The sequence below is a fragment of the Lactuca sativa genome, chromosome 4 (assembly GCF_002870075.4).
Source record: "Lactuca sativa cultivar Salinas chromosome 4, Lsat_Salinas_v11, whole genome shotgun sequence".
Lineage (NCBI taxonomy): Eukaryota > Viridiplantae > Streptophyta > Magnoliopsida > Asterales > Asteraceae > Lactuca > Lactuca sativa.
The window spans coordinates 290741654-290758564 of NC_056626.2; the positions used below are offsets into that span (position 1 = coordinate 290741654).

At 39.8% G+C, this 16911-nt stretch overlaps 1 long non-coding RNA gene across 1 annotated transcript; it reads left to right on the top strand.

Moving 5' to 3' along the window:
- The first annotated feature begins 196 nt into the window (after nucleotides 1-196).
- Nucleotides 197-14902, top strand: LOC122197405 (uncharacterized). The gene is made up of 3 exons (XR_006190909.2): nucleotides 197-998; nucleotides 1415-1532; nucleotides 14518-14902. It is a non-coding gene; the product is annotated as an uncharacterized LOC122197405 (long non-coding RNA).
- Nucleotides 14903-16911: the final 2009 nt, after the last annotated feature.

Below are 16911 nucleotides of genomic sequence, written 5' to 3' on the forward strand. Positions count from 1 at the left end.
CCTTCAACCATTAGAAAATGTCTCGTAAAAAAGTATGTCATGTTTTTTTACTAATAAATTACGATAATTTATTGTCCAAACTAAAAAAACACTGAATACATTTTATTTTATGTTCATTTTCATTGAAATCCGTCTTCTTATTATCGGTGCCCTTCTACGTATCTAACACTCAACCATTAGAAAATGTTTCGTAAAAAGTATGTTATGTTTTTTATTAATAAATTACGATAACTTATTGTCTAAACTAAGAAAACACTGAATACATTTTATTTTATGTTATGTTCATTTTCGCTGAAAACCATCTTCTTATTATCGATACCCTTCTATGTAACTAACACTCAACCATTAGAAAATGAAAACGACAAAAACCACCTACAATTAGGGTCACTCCACATGCTTGAGAAATCGATTCGACATTGCCGCCACCGGTCACGCCATTGCTGTCAGCACTTAACATATGCCTTCGCTCTAAACACCATCTTTGTAACGCCCTGTTTCTCGTCCATTCATATAGTTAAATTTTAAACCTAAATAGGGATAATAATAATAATAATAATAATTGTAAAATAATAATAGTTAAAATAAGTTGAAAACATTTAAGAAACCTAAAATGCGAGTGTTTTAAACTGTAGGGGCTATATATGCGAAGTGGGAAAATTTAGAATATGATAAAGAGAATCGTTTGGAGGATGAATATGCATTACGGTAAAGCAAGAGAGGACCAATCGAAATGTTTTTGAAATAAGCTCATATTGACGTGAGAAAGAGGGCTAATCGGCCTATCTTTTTCTTTTTGGTCAGCCTCATTTTTATACAAAGCGGACTTAACTTAGGAGTCCAAGGAAAAGAAGAAAATTAGGCGTGTTCGTGTGCTAACTGGTACGACGTCGGCAAAAAGAGGGAGAGAGCTAGGAACAAATTGCGATCGACGAAGAATCAAGGCAGTGGGGGAGAAGGTTGATCAGGAAAGCTCTTCGCTGGTGGTTTTTGATCCATAGGTAACTTTTGATTCCTCTTGTTGTTCTTCTTTTTGGGGATGAGTACGGTATGTATATATATATATATATATATATATATATATATATATATATATATATATATATATATATATATATATAGAGAGAGAGAGAGAGAGAGAGAGAGAGAGAGATAACTTTTGATTTCTCTTTTTGTTTTTATTTTGATTCCAGTTTCGATTCTCAACTTTTCGAAACCGTTACCTGAAGGACGCCAACAAGAACTGGTTTATATATATATATATATATATATATATATATATATATATATATATATATAGTATCAGAGCCAAAAAAAGTTTTCGGGATGGTTATGTATGATATATTTATTTCAAATTTATTTAATTTTGGTTTAATATTCTTTAAGAAATTTATAAGTTTTAATAAGTATAATTTAGAGACAAGACCAGTGATTGGTTGGATTAGCGTAAAACGCACGGATAAGGACGTAAGTCACGGTGTCGGACCGCAATCATCATCGAGACGGTTCCCTTTGGTTCATCGTTATTAAAACAAGTAAGTTTATTATAGAATTTTAGAGCAAAATTAATTAAATATGAGTAAATTTTGAGGCATACTATCCAAAAATATATTCATTGTAAAAATATCAACAATGAATAAGATAATGATGATAATCAAATAAATTCTATTGAAGAAACTGTTAATAACATAGAACAAAGTTTGAATAATTAGACAATACCTAAAACCAATGTTAATACAATATATAGAATAGGAACTTTTGATTATTTTCAAGGTTACTCTATTAAAATAACAGAACAAACTTTGTCTATTGGTCAAAACCAACAAAATTTACATTTGTTATCATCACGATCTATTCTAGAGCATAGAACAAAATATAAATTTTTACATATAGGTTTAATCCAAATTGCTATCAAACCTCTCTTTAGACTTGGAATAGATGCTCATGTTCTCCTCATTTTAAGAGACAAGAGACATAAATATTTTCAAAATTCTATTTTAGTTATGGCTGAAACAAATATTGCTAACGGACTCATTTATTTCAATTGTTATCTAAATTTTTCTGTAGGAATATTTGATAAAATTATTTTAGACACTTAAGTGTTAATGGTAGAAACAAAAGATTTAGAATTTAAAGTTGATACAAAACTTTTAGTAATAATTTATCGCGTTTGTTAAAAAACTATAACAACTACACTTAAACCGAAAACTCGTTTGTCAATTCCTAAAAATGAAATAATTATTTTTGAAGCAAATACTAACCATACCAAAGTACACACACCAAAAAGATTAAAATGGTATGATATAATTGAATCATGTAATTGAAACTTACAAAATATTATCGATCCAAAACCTTTAGATTCTTCAAAACAAATCTCAAATATTATTGAATATAATGATGGTTCAGTAGATATAAATTTTTTCTTCCTTAAATATTTCATCATCTAGATTATCAACTTCTTTTACCCCAGAAACAGACTCTTCAAAATCTTCATTTTCAAAGTCAAGATCTTTAAAACTAAAAACTGTTGACTATACTAATTTTATTCCCAAACATTTATATCAAGATGATCAAAATAGTGAAAATAATCTTCCTAGTCCTACTAAATCAGATTTTATTGATAAACTTCAAAATTTTAAACAACATGTATGAGTTCTAAAGTACAAATTAATTGTTCAAAAGATAATAAGCTTTGGACTAATATGTTAAAAAGACATTGGAAAATAATTACTAATATATGCAAAACCATTCAACATTTAGAATAAACTAGAACTCAAGAAAATGATAATTTATACAAAATACCTCCATATACTAATAAGTATAATAGACAAATAGAAATAATTTCTAGATTAACGATAGGAATAAAAAATACGAGAAATCACGAAGTTATAATTTAGAGTCAATAAAACATATTTCTTCAATCCTAACAAAAACAACCTATTAAAATGAATTTCTCAAATTTGGAATATCAAGTTGATTTTGATTACTTAAGAGATATTGAGTATTATAAAGATTGCAATAACAAAGACGAGCTTGGCATGAAGAAATTTTTTCATACTAAAGATTTCTCCATTTATGATTTATCAAATAAAATTCATTCTCCTTTTCTTTCAATGGTTTGAATTAATTTATGCCCCTAAACATAAAATAAATTACCTATTTAAAAATGATTCCATCACTTCTATTTTAGAGAAAAAATATAGATATATTATTTCTAATAAAGAAATTGTTGCTAATTTCCCACCAAAAAGAGAAATTATTATTAACGATATGTTTATTACAACTCCTTTAGTTCATGCCCCAAATCAATTAACTACTGAAAATGGTCTTCAAAAAATTATTTACCAAAATAATTATTTAAACAAAACCGTATCTAGTATTACTGAGCATTTAGTTAAAATTGAAGAAAAAAATTTCAAATATAAAAGTGTTAATAAGCAAGATATAGCAAGCACCAATAATATAAGTTTTATTCGTTGCCAAATCGATAGCAATTTTAATCTAGGAAATACAGATTTAATTAACGAATTAAAAAAAAAGACTTTCAAAACTTCATATCTCAAACACTAACAACATTAATACTCTTACAAATGATGAATATGAAAATAGTGATATTAATAGTGAAACAAATTTTGAAACTCTTACTTAACAATTTATTAATAACAATGTAACGACCCAAATTTCAAGACCAAAAATTTCGTTTTTGAATTAACACGTTTAGCAAACATTTTTACCAAAGCATTGTCAACAATCATTCATTACAAAATCATAATACTATATTTTAAACCATAACATCAAAAGTGTAGAAAAATCAGAGTACAGTCCCAAAACTTCTTGCGGAAACATAAGTGTGTGATGTGCTGCTACTCCGTCGGCTCTTTCCCCTTCGACGAAGAGGTACCTGAAACCTAAACCGAAACTGTAAGCACAAAGCTTAGTGAGTTCCCCCCATCATACCACATATCACACACTATCGTCGGTATCTTTCAACCGGTAACATTCGTCGGTATCTTTCAACTGGTAACCTTCGTCGGTATCTTTCAACCGGTAACTGGGGACTATTTCACCCCCTACTACTAACATGCAATCAACAAATATAAGCATACAGTCAGGCATATCCGGGTACTGACCTACCCTTGGGTCCTATGGACCACTGTTAGGGAAACTAATCCCTTCTAAACACATAACTTATAATCCAGATAAATCATATAACCAGTCCAAGATAATTATCACAAAGACCATTATCTTATAAACACCCCTTTTCGGTGGCCGACATTGTGGCCTTAGACACACCCCTACTGGAAGGTAACTCACCTCAATGTCGTGCAGTGTCTGGAATATCCCCGGTGCACAAGTCGACTCCTTATGACTCCTCGATCCTTACACGACAACCTTCAAGTCAACACATATCACATACAACCCTAAACATGGTCGGTCCAAACTTAGTCAAAGTCAACATTCAGTTGACCTGACTCCCGGAGTTGGCCTACCAACTCGTCGAGTCCATGCCCCTTTAATCCCACACAAACCCCATCTCCACTTGTCGAGCCTAGCATAACTCGACGGGTTTCCCCTTCAATCGTAACATCGGGACCATCTTCATCCGACTCGCCGAGTTCCTCCTTGAACTCGTCGAGTTCATTTCCAACTTAAGAACTTGTCCAGTCTATGACTCGCCGAGTTGTATGAACAACTCGTCGAGTCCCTCTTCAAGAATTGGGAGATTACTATGGACTCGCCGAGTTGCTCATACCACTCATAGAGTCCCATGACTTCCAGGTCCCCCTTTCCGCGTCTAAACCCACAAGGGACTTCCCTCCTAACATTTACCCATTCACAGGAAGGGTTTGGTGCACAATGGTCATCGACTCGTCGAGTGCCAAGAACAACTCGCCGAGTCCAGTTTTGACCAACTCCATATAGTCGATTTAAATGATGTCCAACACATCAAAACCATAGATTTGGCCTTCTAATGTCCATTTTATACGTAAAGTTCCAAACTTGATGCACATGCATGAGGTTTTTAGCTCAAAAATCCATACAATGTGACTTACAATGTGCATGGGGCTCTCATGGCCCTAAAGTTGGCACCTTTATGCCGTGAGACCCTTCTTAAGGCCCAGATCTAAACCTAAAGTCCACATAACACTCCTTAAATCTGAAAATGCCTTGAAAAGCCCTAAATGCACCCAAGATCCACATTCTAAAGATGAACAACCAAATGAAAGACCAAAGCAAGGGCATTTTACCTTGATTAAGCTGAATATGGAATGAGATTTCTGGATCTACAAGCCCCAAGTCGAATACCCAAGCTCTTCTTCCTTCCAAGCTTCACAAGTCAACAAAAGCACCAAAATGGCCTTAACACACACATAAACGACTAGGGTTTCGTTATGCAGCTTCTGGGAGAGTGTTAGGGACAAGGGAGGCTGAGTTAATGTGTTTATATAGGGTGCAAACCCTCATATTAGGGTTTTTGTCCAGACAGCACAGACTCGTCGAGTCATCCACTTAACTCCCGTGTCCAATGCGCTTCTACTCGATGAGTTAGGCCACCAACTCGCCGATTCCCAGGCCAAAATGCAAAATACTTTATTTACAAATACGTACCAGGAACCAGGTGTTACAAATCTCCCCCAATTATTTTAGACTTCGTCCTCGAAGTCTGCGGACCGATCCTGAAACAGCTCAAGGTAATGCTCCATCATCTCGTCCACCGGCTCCCAGGTCCACTCTGAGCCCCTTCGGTGCTGCCACTGCACCTTTACCAGCTCCACTCTCTTGTTCCTTGGATCCTTTGACTTCCTGTCAAGGATCGCCACTGGCCGCTCAATGTAGTTCAGGCTGTCATCAACCTGAATGTCCTCTAAAGACACTACTGCCGAATCGTCCACCAAACATTTCCGCAACTGGGAAACGTGAAAGGTGCTATGAATCTGACTGAGTTCGGCTGGCAGATCCAGCCTATATGTCACCTTGCCTACTCGGGCTACAACCCTGAAAGGTCCAATATACCTAGGACCCAACTTGCCCTACTTCCTGAATCGAATGACACCCTTCCAGGGTGACACCTTCAGGAGGACCATATCCCCAACCTGGAATTCCAAGTCAGATCGACGCTTGTCGACATAACTTCTCTGCCGACTCTGAGCAGTCTGAGGCCTGCCCCGGACCTGCTGGATCCTCTCTGTAGTCTTGAGTACCACCTCGGTACTCCCCATAACCCTCTGACTAACCTCACCCCAACATATCGGGTCCTGCACTTCCTCCCGTACAACATCTCGAAGGGAGGACGGTCAATACTCGTGTGATAGTTATTGTTGTAGGAGAACTCAGCCAAAGGAAGGTAAATATCCCAACTACCTCCGAAGTCTAAGACACACGCCCGCAACATATCCTCCAAGGTCCGAATGCTCCGCTTACTTTGTCCATCTGTTTGCGGGTGAAAAGCGGTGCTAAAATGCAGACGAGTTCCCAGCTCGTCATGGAACTTCTTCCGGAATCTGGAAGTAAACCGAACGTCTCTATCTGAAATCACCGATAATGGAACCCCGTGCCGCGCCACCACCTCCCGGATATAAATGTCGGCCAACTTTTCGGCCGAAATACTCTCCTGAATCGGGATAAAATGAGCGCTCTTGGTCAGTCGATCGACAATGAACCAGATTGAATCCGCTCCCCGCGCGGTCCTGGGAAGCTTTGTGATAAAATCCATCGTGATGTCTTCCCATTTCCACAGCGGGATATCCAATGGCTGCATCTTGCCGTGAGGTCTCTGATGCTTGGCCTTGACCTTCCTACATGTCAAGCACCGCTCTACGTACCATGCCACGTCCCGCTTCATGCAAGACCACCAATATTTCAGACGAAGATCCCTATACATCTTCGTCGCCCTGAGGTGAGTGGAGAATCGAGATTTGTGCGCCTCCTCCATCAATACCTGGCGCACACCCCCATGATACGGGACCCACACCCTACGGTGCAGAGTCAACAACCCCCGACTGTCATTGTCATAGGAGGAAACCTGACCCACAATCCACTCTCTCTTCCAATGTTCTTCCTTCATGGCCTCCTGTTGGGCCTCCCGGATCCGCTCTAACAGCGGAGTCACCACTGTTATCCTCATACTAATATCCCTGATCAGCGCTGCCTTGTGACTAAGCGCGTCGGCCACCACATTGACCTTTCCCAGATGGTAAAGGATCTCGCAATCGTAATCCTTTACTACATCAAGCCACCGACGCTGCCTCACATTCAGATTCGGCTGGTCCATGAGATACCTCAGGCTCTTGTGGTCCGTGTAAATCGTACAACGAACCCCATAGAGGTAATGACGCCAAATCTTGAGGGTGAACACGACAGCCCCCAGCTCCAAATCATGCGTCGGGTAATTCGCCTCGTGAGACTTCAGCTGCCTTGACGCGCAGGCGATGACATGCCCTCTCTGCATCAGAACTGCACTCAAATCTGAGATGGACGCATCGCAATATACCACAAAACCCTCCATGCCCTCTGGCAGGGCTAAGATTGGCGCCTCGCAAAATCTCTGTCTCAGAGTCTTGAATGCGGCCTACTACTCAGGCCCCCAACGAAAGACCACGACTTTCCTCGTTAGCCTGGTCAGGGGTACGGCTATCTTGGAGAAATCCTGGATGGATCTCCGATAGTAGCCGGCTAATCCTAGGAAAATCCGAATCTCGGATGGAGACTTCGGAACCTCCCACCTCATCACAGCCTCCACCTTGGCCGGGTCCACTGAAATCCCGTCCTGGTTGACGAGATGCCCTAGGAACTGCACCTCGCGCAACCAGAACTCACACTTGGAGAACTTAGCATACAAGTTCTTCCTCAAAATCTCCAGAACCTCCCGCAGATGCTCCTCGTGCTCCTCCTGCGTCTTGGAGTAAACCAAGATGTCATCAATAAACACTATCACAGACCGGTCTAACATCGGTCTACACACGCAATTCATGAGGTCCATGAACGCGGCAGGAGCATTGGTGAGCCCGAAAGGCATCACCACAAACTCATAATGGTCATAGCGTGTCCGAAACGCAGTCTTCTGCACATCCTCCTCTCTGACCCTCATCTGATGGTATTCGGTACGCAGATTAATCTTGGAGAACCAAGATGCTCCCTGTAGCTGGTCAAAGTGGTCATCAATCCTCGGAAGTGGGTAACGGTTCTTCACCGTTACCTTATTCAGCTCCCGATAATCTATACACATCCGATGCGACCCGTCCTTCTTCTTCACAAACAAGATCGGGGCTCCCCAGGGAGAACTACTCGGTCTAATGAATCCTTTGTCTAACAACTCCTGCAGCTGTACAGACAACTCCTGCATCTCAAGATGAGCCAGCCGATACGGTGCCTTGGCTATCGGAGCCGCACCGGGGACTAGTTCGATCCTAAATTCCACCTGCCTCTCTGGATGTATCCCAGGAAACTCCTCGGGGAATATGTCCGTAAACTCACACACCACGGGCACCTCGCCCACCGTCGCCTTACCCGCATCCAGGGTGTTCATAACATAGGCGACATATCCTGCGCAACCCTGCTGAAGGTAACGCCTAGCTCTCGCTGCTGAACATACTACTGGTCCTCGTTGCGGCCTCTCACCCTGAACTACCAACTCTCTCCCACTTGGGGTTCTGATCCGAACCAGTTGGTGCGCTCAATCTATCACTGCCCCATTGGGGCTCAACCAATCCATGCCTATAATCACCTTGTTCCCCCTTAACGGAATGGGAACCAGGTCTACCAGGTAACGCTCCTCGAACAGCCTCAAAACACAATCTCGATAGGCCTCCGACGCTCGCACCGACCGATCGTCCGCAATCTCGACCTCTAGTGGGCAATCCAACATGCCAGAAGACTCCGGAAACTTCTTACTAAGCGCAAGAGAGACAAAAGACCGGGTGGCACCCGAATCAAACAACACCTGAACTGGGATTGCGTTCACATGGAACGATCCTAAACGAGGCATATGATATATCAAAATCACAGTGACGTAATACAAAAGCATAAGGATAAGAAATCATACCCGTCACCACATCGGGTGCAGTGCGTGCCTCCTCGGCTGTCAGCTGAAATGCTCAGCTCTGAACCACTGGAGCCTCCACCTTGGCCTTTCGGCCATCTACCACCCGTGTCGTTGCTGGAGTCGGCGTCACAGCCGGCGCCGCTGCCGTTGCTGCTGTCAATCTAGGGCAATTGGCCTTTTTATGGCCCTTCTGATTGCAGTGAAAGCAAATCAGGTCAGATATCTGAATCGCAGGAGTAGGGGCAGTACAATCCCTGCCAAAATGCCTAATCTTGTCGCACTTATAGCAGCCTAACCCCGACCTAGTGCGGCAAGCTCCATCGTGTGACCGGCCGCATTTTGCACAGCGGTCCCGCCCAAACTGGCCTTTCGGCCTACCATCGGATCCCTTGGGCTTCTTCCCCGAAGCCCCCATCGTCTGCCCTTCCACTGCCTTCCTCTTCCGGATGTGCTCCAGATCAATCTCCCTCTCCCTAGCCCTGGCAATCATGGAGTCCAGGGTAGGGCAAGTTGAAAAACTGACATGCTCCCGGATGTCAGCTCGTAGCATGTCATGGTAGCAGGTTCTCTTCATGTCCTCATCACCCGCATACTGGGGCACCAACAAAGCCCTCTCTCGGAACTTGGCGGTGATCTCCGCCACAGTCTCTGTCATCTGTCTCATATCCAAGAACTCCCTGGCCAGCTGCTGAAGCTTTACAGCTGGCGCAAACTCTGCTCTGAACCAGGTCACAAAATCCGACCATGTCATAGCCTCAACAGCCGAGGCTCCCAAAGAGTCACCAACCAACTCCCACCAGTCCCTAGCCCGGTCCCTCAAACACCCTGCTGCAAATCGTACCTTCGACCCTTCGAGGCAGAAGCTGGTCAGCTGTGCAGACTCAATGTCCGCAATCCATCGTCTGGCAGCAATGGGGTCCTTCGCCCCGAGGAAATCTGGCGCACCGCTCCCCCTGAAGTCCTTAAAGGACAATATGCATGGTCCTGACTGGCTAGCCGCCATGTCACTCCGGAATGCACTGAGGCGATCCTCCATCAGCTCAATGATCCCTTCCTTGATCGACCCGAAGATAACCGGCGTCGCATCAAGGATACCCCTCGTGATCTCGGATGCAATGAACTCGCGTAACCCATCATCCACATGCTCGGATCCTGCCCCCGAGCCCGATCCTGATCCGGATCCTGAACCTCCTGCTCCATGTCGCGTGACCACCATTTTGAAACAATAACATACGAATGTCAGGGTCACATATATTTTCTTGGAGATCTCACACACACTTTCCAAGTTTCTCGGTTCCATCTCGGCCCTCCTTGATTTGAGTACGGATCCTCTACTTTCAGTAGTACGGGCCCATACTACCTTCCACATCTATCCGTACTTTCCTCAAGAATTGCTTCGACTTCACCAAGTCCCTTTTTCTGATACCCTTTCCACTGACCTCATCCTAGGCTTCCCTAGGGCACTCTCCGACCTACTCTCTGCCATCAGCTACACTGGGAGTCCCTGCCACCTCCCCTAACTAGCTTGCGGATACTGTTACATATCCACTCCTTAGTTAGTTGAAGCTGGTCAGAACCCCCATAGCACAAAGCAAGCAGCATTCGGGCTTTGAGTAATCAAACCAGGCATAACCTATACATGCCATCCTACTACTGACTAAACAGTCCTAGCGTACAACTCATACAACAGGCACATAAGGCATCCTTCCTAGATCCTTAGCCCTAACTAGCATGCAATTCTCAAAATCATATATCAGGCACACAAGGCATCCTCCTAGATCCTTAGACCTATTCTAGCATGCAATTTTCTGAATCAAAACCATATAACATAACATAACAAGTATGGCTAGCTTGGGGAAAACTTACTTGAGCCCAGTCGGTCGCACGCATCACACACTTCGTCTTTCTTAAAAATTTCTCAGTTTAAACTTTAGTAAACCATTTTTTTTGAAAGACCTTTTAGTCCCTCGATTTGAGTCCAGACATCCCCAAGGGTGTGTCCGAATCCCTCAAACTAGGACTCTGATACCAACTTGTAGCGACCCAAATTTCAAGACCAAAAATTTTGTTTTTGAATTAACACGTTCAGCAAACATTTTTACCAAAACATTGTCAATAACATTCATTGCAAAATCATAATACTGTATTTTAAACCATAACATCAAAAGTGTAGAAAAATCAAAGTACAGTCCCAAAACTTCTTGCGGAAACATAAGTGTGTGTGATGCGCTGCTACGCCGCCGGCTCTTTCCCTTCGACGAAGAGGTACCTAAAACCAAAACCGAAACTGTAAGCACAAAGCTTAGTGAGTTCCACCATCATACCACATATCACACAATATCGTCAGTATCTTTCAACCGGTAACATTCGTCGGTATCTTTTAACCGGTAACCGTCATCGGTATCGTTCAACCGGTAACCGTCATCGGTATCTTTCAATCGGTAACCATCATCCGTATCTTTCAACCCTAGAAATACAGGATCCCCATTTTTTTTACTACCCGGACGGTAACTGGGGACTATTTCACCCCCTACTACTAACATGCAATCAACAGATATAAGCATACAGTCAGTCATATCCGGGTACTGACCTACCCTTGGGTCCTATGGACCACTGTTAGGGAAACTAATCCCTTTTAAGCACATAACATATAATCCAGATAAACCACATAACCAGTCCAAGATAATTATCACAAAGACCATTATCTTATAAACACCCCTTTTTGGTGGGCCGACATTGTGGCCTTAGACCCACCCCTACTGGAAGGTATCTCACCTCAATGTCGTGCAGTGTCTAAAATATCCCCAGCGCATAAGTCGACTCCTTACGACTCCTCGATCCCTACACGACAACCTTCAAGTCAACACATATCACATACAACCCTAAACAGGGTCGGTCCAAGCTCAGTCAAAGTCAGCATTGGTCAAGTCAACATTCAGTTGACCTGAATCGCGGAGTTGGCCTACCAACTCGTCGAGTCCATGTGCCTCTAATCCCACACAAACCCCATCTCTACTCGCCGAGCCTAGCATAACTCGACGGGTTTCCCCTTCAATCGTAACATTGGGACCATCTTCATCCAACTCGCCGACTTCCTCCTTGAACTCGTCGAGTTCATTTCCAACTTAAGAACTTGTCCAGTCTATGACTCGCCGAGTTGTATGAACAACTCGTTGAGTCCCTCTTCAAGGATTGGGAGATTACTATGGACTCGCCGAGTTGCTCATACCACTCGCCGAGTCCCATGACTTCCAGGTCCCCCTTTCCGCGTCTAAACCCACAAGGGACTTCCCTCCTAACATTTACCCATTCACAGGAAGGGTTTGGTGCACAATGGTCACCGACTCGTCGAGTGTCAAGAACAACTCGCTGAGTCCAGTTTTGACCAACTCCATACAGTCGATTTAAATGAGGTCCAACACATCAAAACCATAGATCTGGCCTTCTAATGTCCATTTTATACGTAAAGTTCCAAACTTGATGCACATGCATGGGGCTCTCATGGCCCTAAAGTTGGTACCTTTATGCCATGAGACCCTTCTTAAGGCCCAGATCTGAAGCTAAAGTCCACATAACACTCCTTAAATCCGAAAATGGCTTGAAAAGCCCTAAATGCACCTAGGATCCACATTCTAAAGATGAACAACCAAATGAAAGACCAAAGCAGGGGCATTTTACCTTGATTAAGCTGAAGATGGAATGAGATTTCTGGATCTACAAGCCCCAAGTCGAATACCCAAGCTCTTCTTCTTTCTTCCAAGCTTCACAAGTCAACAAAAGCACCAAAATGGCCTTAACACACACACACACACACAAACGGCTAGGGTTTCGTTATGCAGCTTCTGGGAGAGTGTTAGGGACAAGGGAGGCTGAGTTAATGTGTTTATATAGGGTGCAAACCCTCATATTAGGGTTTTTGTCCAGACAGAACGGACTCGTCGAGTCCAGTCCCTGACTCGTCGAGTCATCCACTTAACTCCCGTGTCCAATGCGCTTCTACTCGACGAGTTGGGCCACCAACTCGCCGAGTCCCAGGCCAAAATGCAAAATACTTTATTTACAAATACGTACCAAGAACCAGGTGTTACAAACAATGATGATATTAATCAACTCACTAATGACTTTTCAAATCTTAATAAAATTCATCAATCAAAACAATGCACTTTTGGAAAGAATCCAAAGCCAACAATAAGAAATTGTTGGAATAGACCCTCTCTTCTAGATGTTCGTCTTGAAGAACGAACTATATATATATATATATATATATATATATATATATATATATATATATATATATATATATATATATATATAGTGAGATTCAATAGAGATCCATAATTAACAAGGAACATGGCCGACCCAAGGGCAGGGCGAGCTGGGCCATTGCCCAGGGCATCATTACGAAGAGGGGCATAACGATTTGTCTAGCTCTTATGGGCATATAAACTTTCGGCACAAATTTTGCTCCATAGGCATGAGGCATCTGATACATAGAAGGACAGAAGCGGCAAAACGCAACTCCAGAATCATGCCCAAAAATCAGAAAACAAGGAGTCGATCGCCGAGTCCCGGCCAAAATGCAAAATACTTTATTTACAAATACGTACCAAGAACCAGGTGTTACAAACAATGATGATATTAATCAACTCACTAATGACTTTTCAAATCTTAATAAAATTCATCAATCAAAACAATGCACTTTTGGAAAGAATCCAAAGCCAACAATAAGAAATTATTGGAATAAACCCTCTCTTCTAGATGTTCGTCTTGAAGAACGAACTATATATATATATATATATATATATATATATATATATATATATATATATATATATATATATATATATATATATATATATATATATAGTGAGATTCAATAGAGATCCATAATTAACAAGGAACATGGTCGGCCCAAGGGCAGGGCGAGCTGGGCCACTGCCCAGGGCATCATTACGAAGAGGGGCATAACGATTTGTCTAGCTCTTATGGGCATATAAACTTTCGGCACAAATTTTGCTCCATAGGCATGAGGCATCTGATACATAGAAGGACAGAAGCGGCAAAACGCAGCTCCAAAATCATGCCCAAAAATCAGAAAACAAGGAGTCGATCATGCGAAATAATCACGCCTAAAATCAGAAATTGATTTCCCCGAGTCTTGCAAGCTAACGGTAAAAGAAATACTACGTTTTTATTCTTTGGTTATAAATCAAATTCCTTAAATCCCATACTATCATATCTGAAATTATAACCCGAAATCAGAAACATAAATCTTATTCTTTATGTTTTGATTCTTTTCTTTCAAGAATTATGAATGCATAGTTGGTAGACTGTCAAGTGTAGTCGTGTGTGGCTAGTCTATGGCGGTTTGTGTAATCTCAAATCTAGAAATAGGAATCTTGGCAACTCTTCTAGTTTTATGATTTTGATTTTATATGTTGATCAAATGTGATGATTTTTGTATTTTATTTTTATAGCTTAAACTGGACAATTTTGCCCTTGATATGAGTTTGGTTGAGGACTTTATCTAGAGCTGCCGACCTCGAATGTACTTTTGATCCAATTTGGACGATTTTGCCCCTAAAGATGTATTTGCAACTTCAAGTGGATATAGGTGTTGCTTTTAATTTTGTTGAGCTCTTATGCTAGCAGGTGTTATCTCAACTAGATAAAGTTATTTTGCAGGGTTCTTAGCATTGTGTTCATCTATTTGTACAAGTCATTGTCGTTAAAAATGTTATTTTTAAAATGGTTCTTTAATGTTTTTCCACTTTGCTTGGTTTTTAGTTGGTTCTTTGTTAATAAGATTGAATACTTTTAGAAATAAGTCTTTGAATAATAGTCTAAATATTGATATGGAATTGAAAAAGCAAAAGTATTTGGGTTATTTTTTTTGGTTTTTAATTTGGTTGTTTGTTAATAGGATTAGTTCATTTGTTTAAGCTAATAGGATTAGGATTTAGGGCTATTTTTTTGTTTTTTACTTTTTGAGCCACGTTTATAAATTACTTGGTATCATCCAACTTCAAATCTGTTTTTTTTTCGGTCACTTTGTTTTGAAAGTTCTAAATAAAAATTGTCTCTAAATAAAAACTTTATTATTATTTTTGTTTATAAATTTATGTTGTGTATGAGTTTGGTGTGTGTGTGTGTGTGTGTATATATATATATATATATATATATATATATATATATATATATATAGGGGCATTATCGAATTTCTTTCGTCGGGGCATGAAAAACCAATAGACCGGCCCTGACAAGGAACCAACGAACCAATCGTGAGCGTCGGAAATCATAATGATCAACGACCAAGGAAATAAATGTACACTTGTACATTTGACGGACACACACCGGATCATACCAAAAAATCTACATCCTTACCAAAATACTCCTCTTTTTTCCGTTTAAAGTTTTTTTTATGCCACATTTTTTTATCGAAAAAAAAAAACGAATATACCGTTGTTCACGATCTTTCATCCTCTTTCCATAGAGATCTATGTTGATACATAAAAAACGATTTTTTTTTCAAAAAAAAAACTCACTTCATTTTGTTATTTTTTTCAATATTTAAGTTTATTTTTATTCAAAAAAACTAATTATACCAAAAAACATTAATTTTTTGTACTCTATTAATAAACATCAACACCGATTAAAAAAATAATAAAAAAATAACTCGATCAGTGTAGATTCACATTGTGAATCTAAACTGTAAATATTTCAATTTTTAACATTCACAATGTGAAAAAGCTCGATGAGTTTCAGATTCACACTATGAATCTAAACTATAAATATTTCAATTTGTAACATTCACAATGTAAATTTGACTTGCTATTCAACTCTTTGATCATTCGCAAATTAACTTAGTGAAATTTTGAATCAAAATATATTTCATGTAGTTTTATAATATTTTAACGTTTTCATTAATCATAAATTAGTTTTGTAAAATCAAAAAATTGATTTATTCACATTGTGAATCTAACTTATTATAATTCACATTGTGAATCTGAACAGGTTTACAATGTGAATCTGAACTAAAATATCAAAAAAAAAAAAAAAAAATTAACATCAAGATGAATCTATGTTTAAAGAGTACCAAAATGTATGAATTTTGATACATTTATTAATTTTTTTCTATAAAAAATGGACTTCAACTTTTCAACAAACAAAAAAAATGAAATAGGTTTTTTAAAAAAAAATCATTTTTATATATCAATATGGATCTCTATGGAAAGATGATGAAAAATCATGAACAATTGTATATTGGTGTTTTTTCATAAAAAACATGGCCTAAAAAATTAAACTAAAAAAAAGAAAATGGATTTTGTTATAATCTGGTGCAAGTACGTCCATTGTAAAAGTCTACAATCCTTATTTTGGTCGTTGATCGCTTTAAATTTCGACGCTTTGGATTAGTTTCTTAGTTTCTTAATTAATAATGGTTCTCTATTGAACTTTTCTCTCTCTCTCTCTCTCTCTCTATATATATATATATATATATATATATATATATATATATGTGTGTGTGTGTGTGTATGTTCTATATATATATATGTATATATATATATATATATATATATGTGTGTGTGTGTGTGTGTGTATGTGAGTGAGTATGTGTGTACTTCGTATGAATATGTGTGTTATTTAGACCAGCTTGCAATATATTGGTCCGATTTTGTTCATATTTCATCCGGATTGATTTGATTTGGACCGAACTAAATTGTGGTTTTATTGATAAAAGTTAATAAAGTTGATGTAATTGGGTTACCCGCTCTTGGAACCGGAACTGTCGGTTCCGGGATTGGTTCTAAAAGTTTAAGAACTGCCTAGACCAGTTCCGGTTCCAGTTCTAACTTTCTAGGAACTTCCAG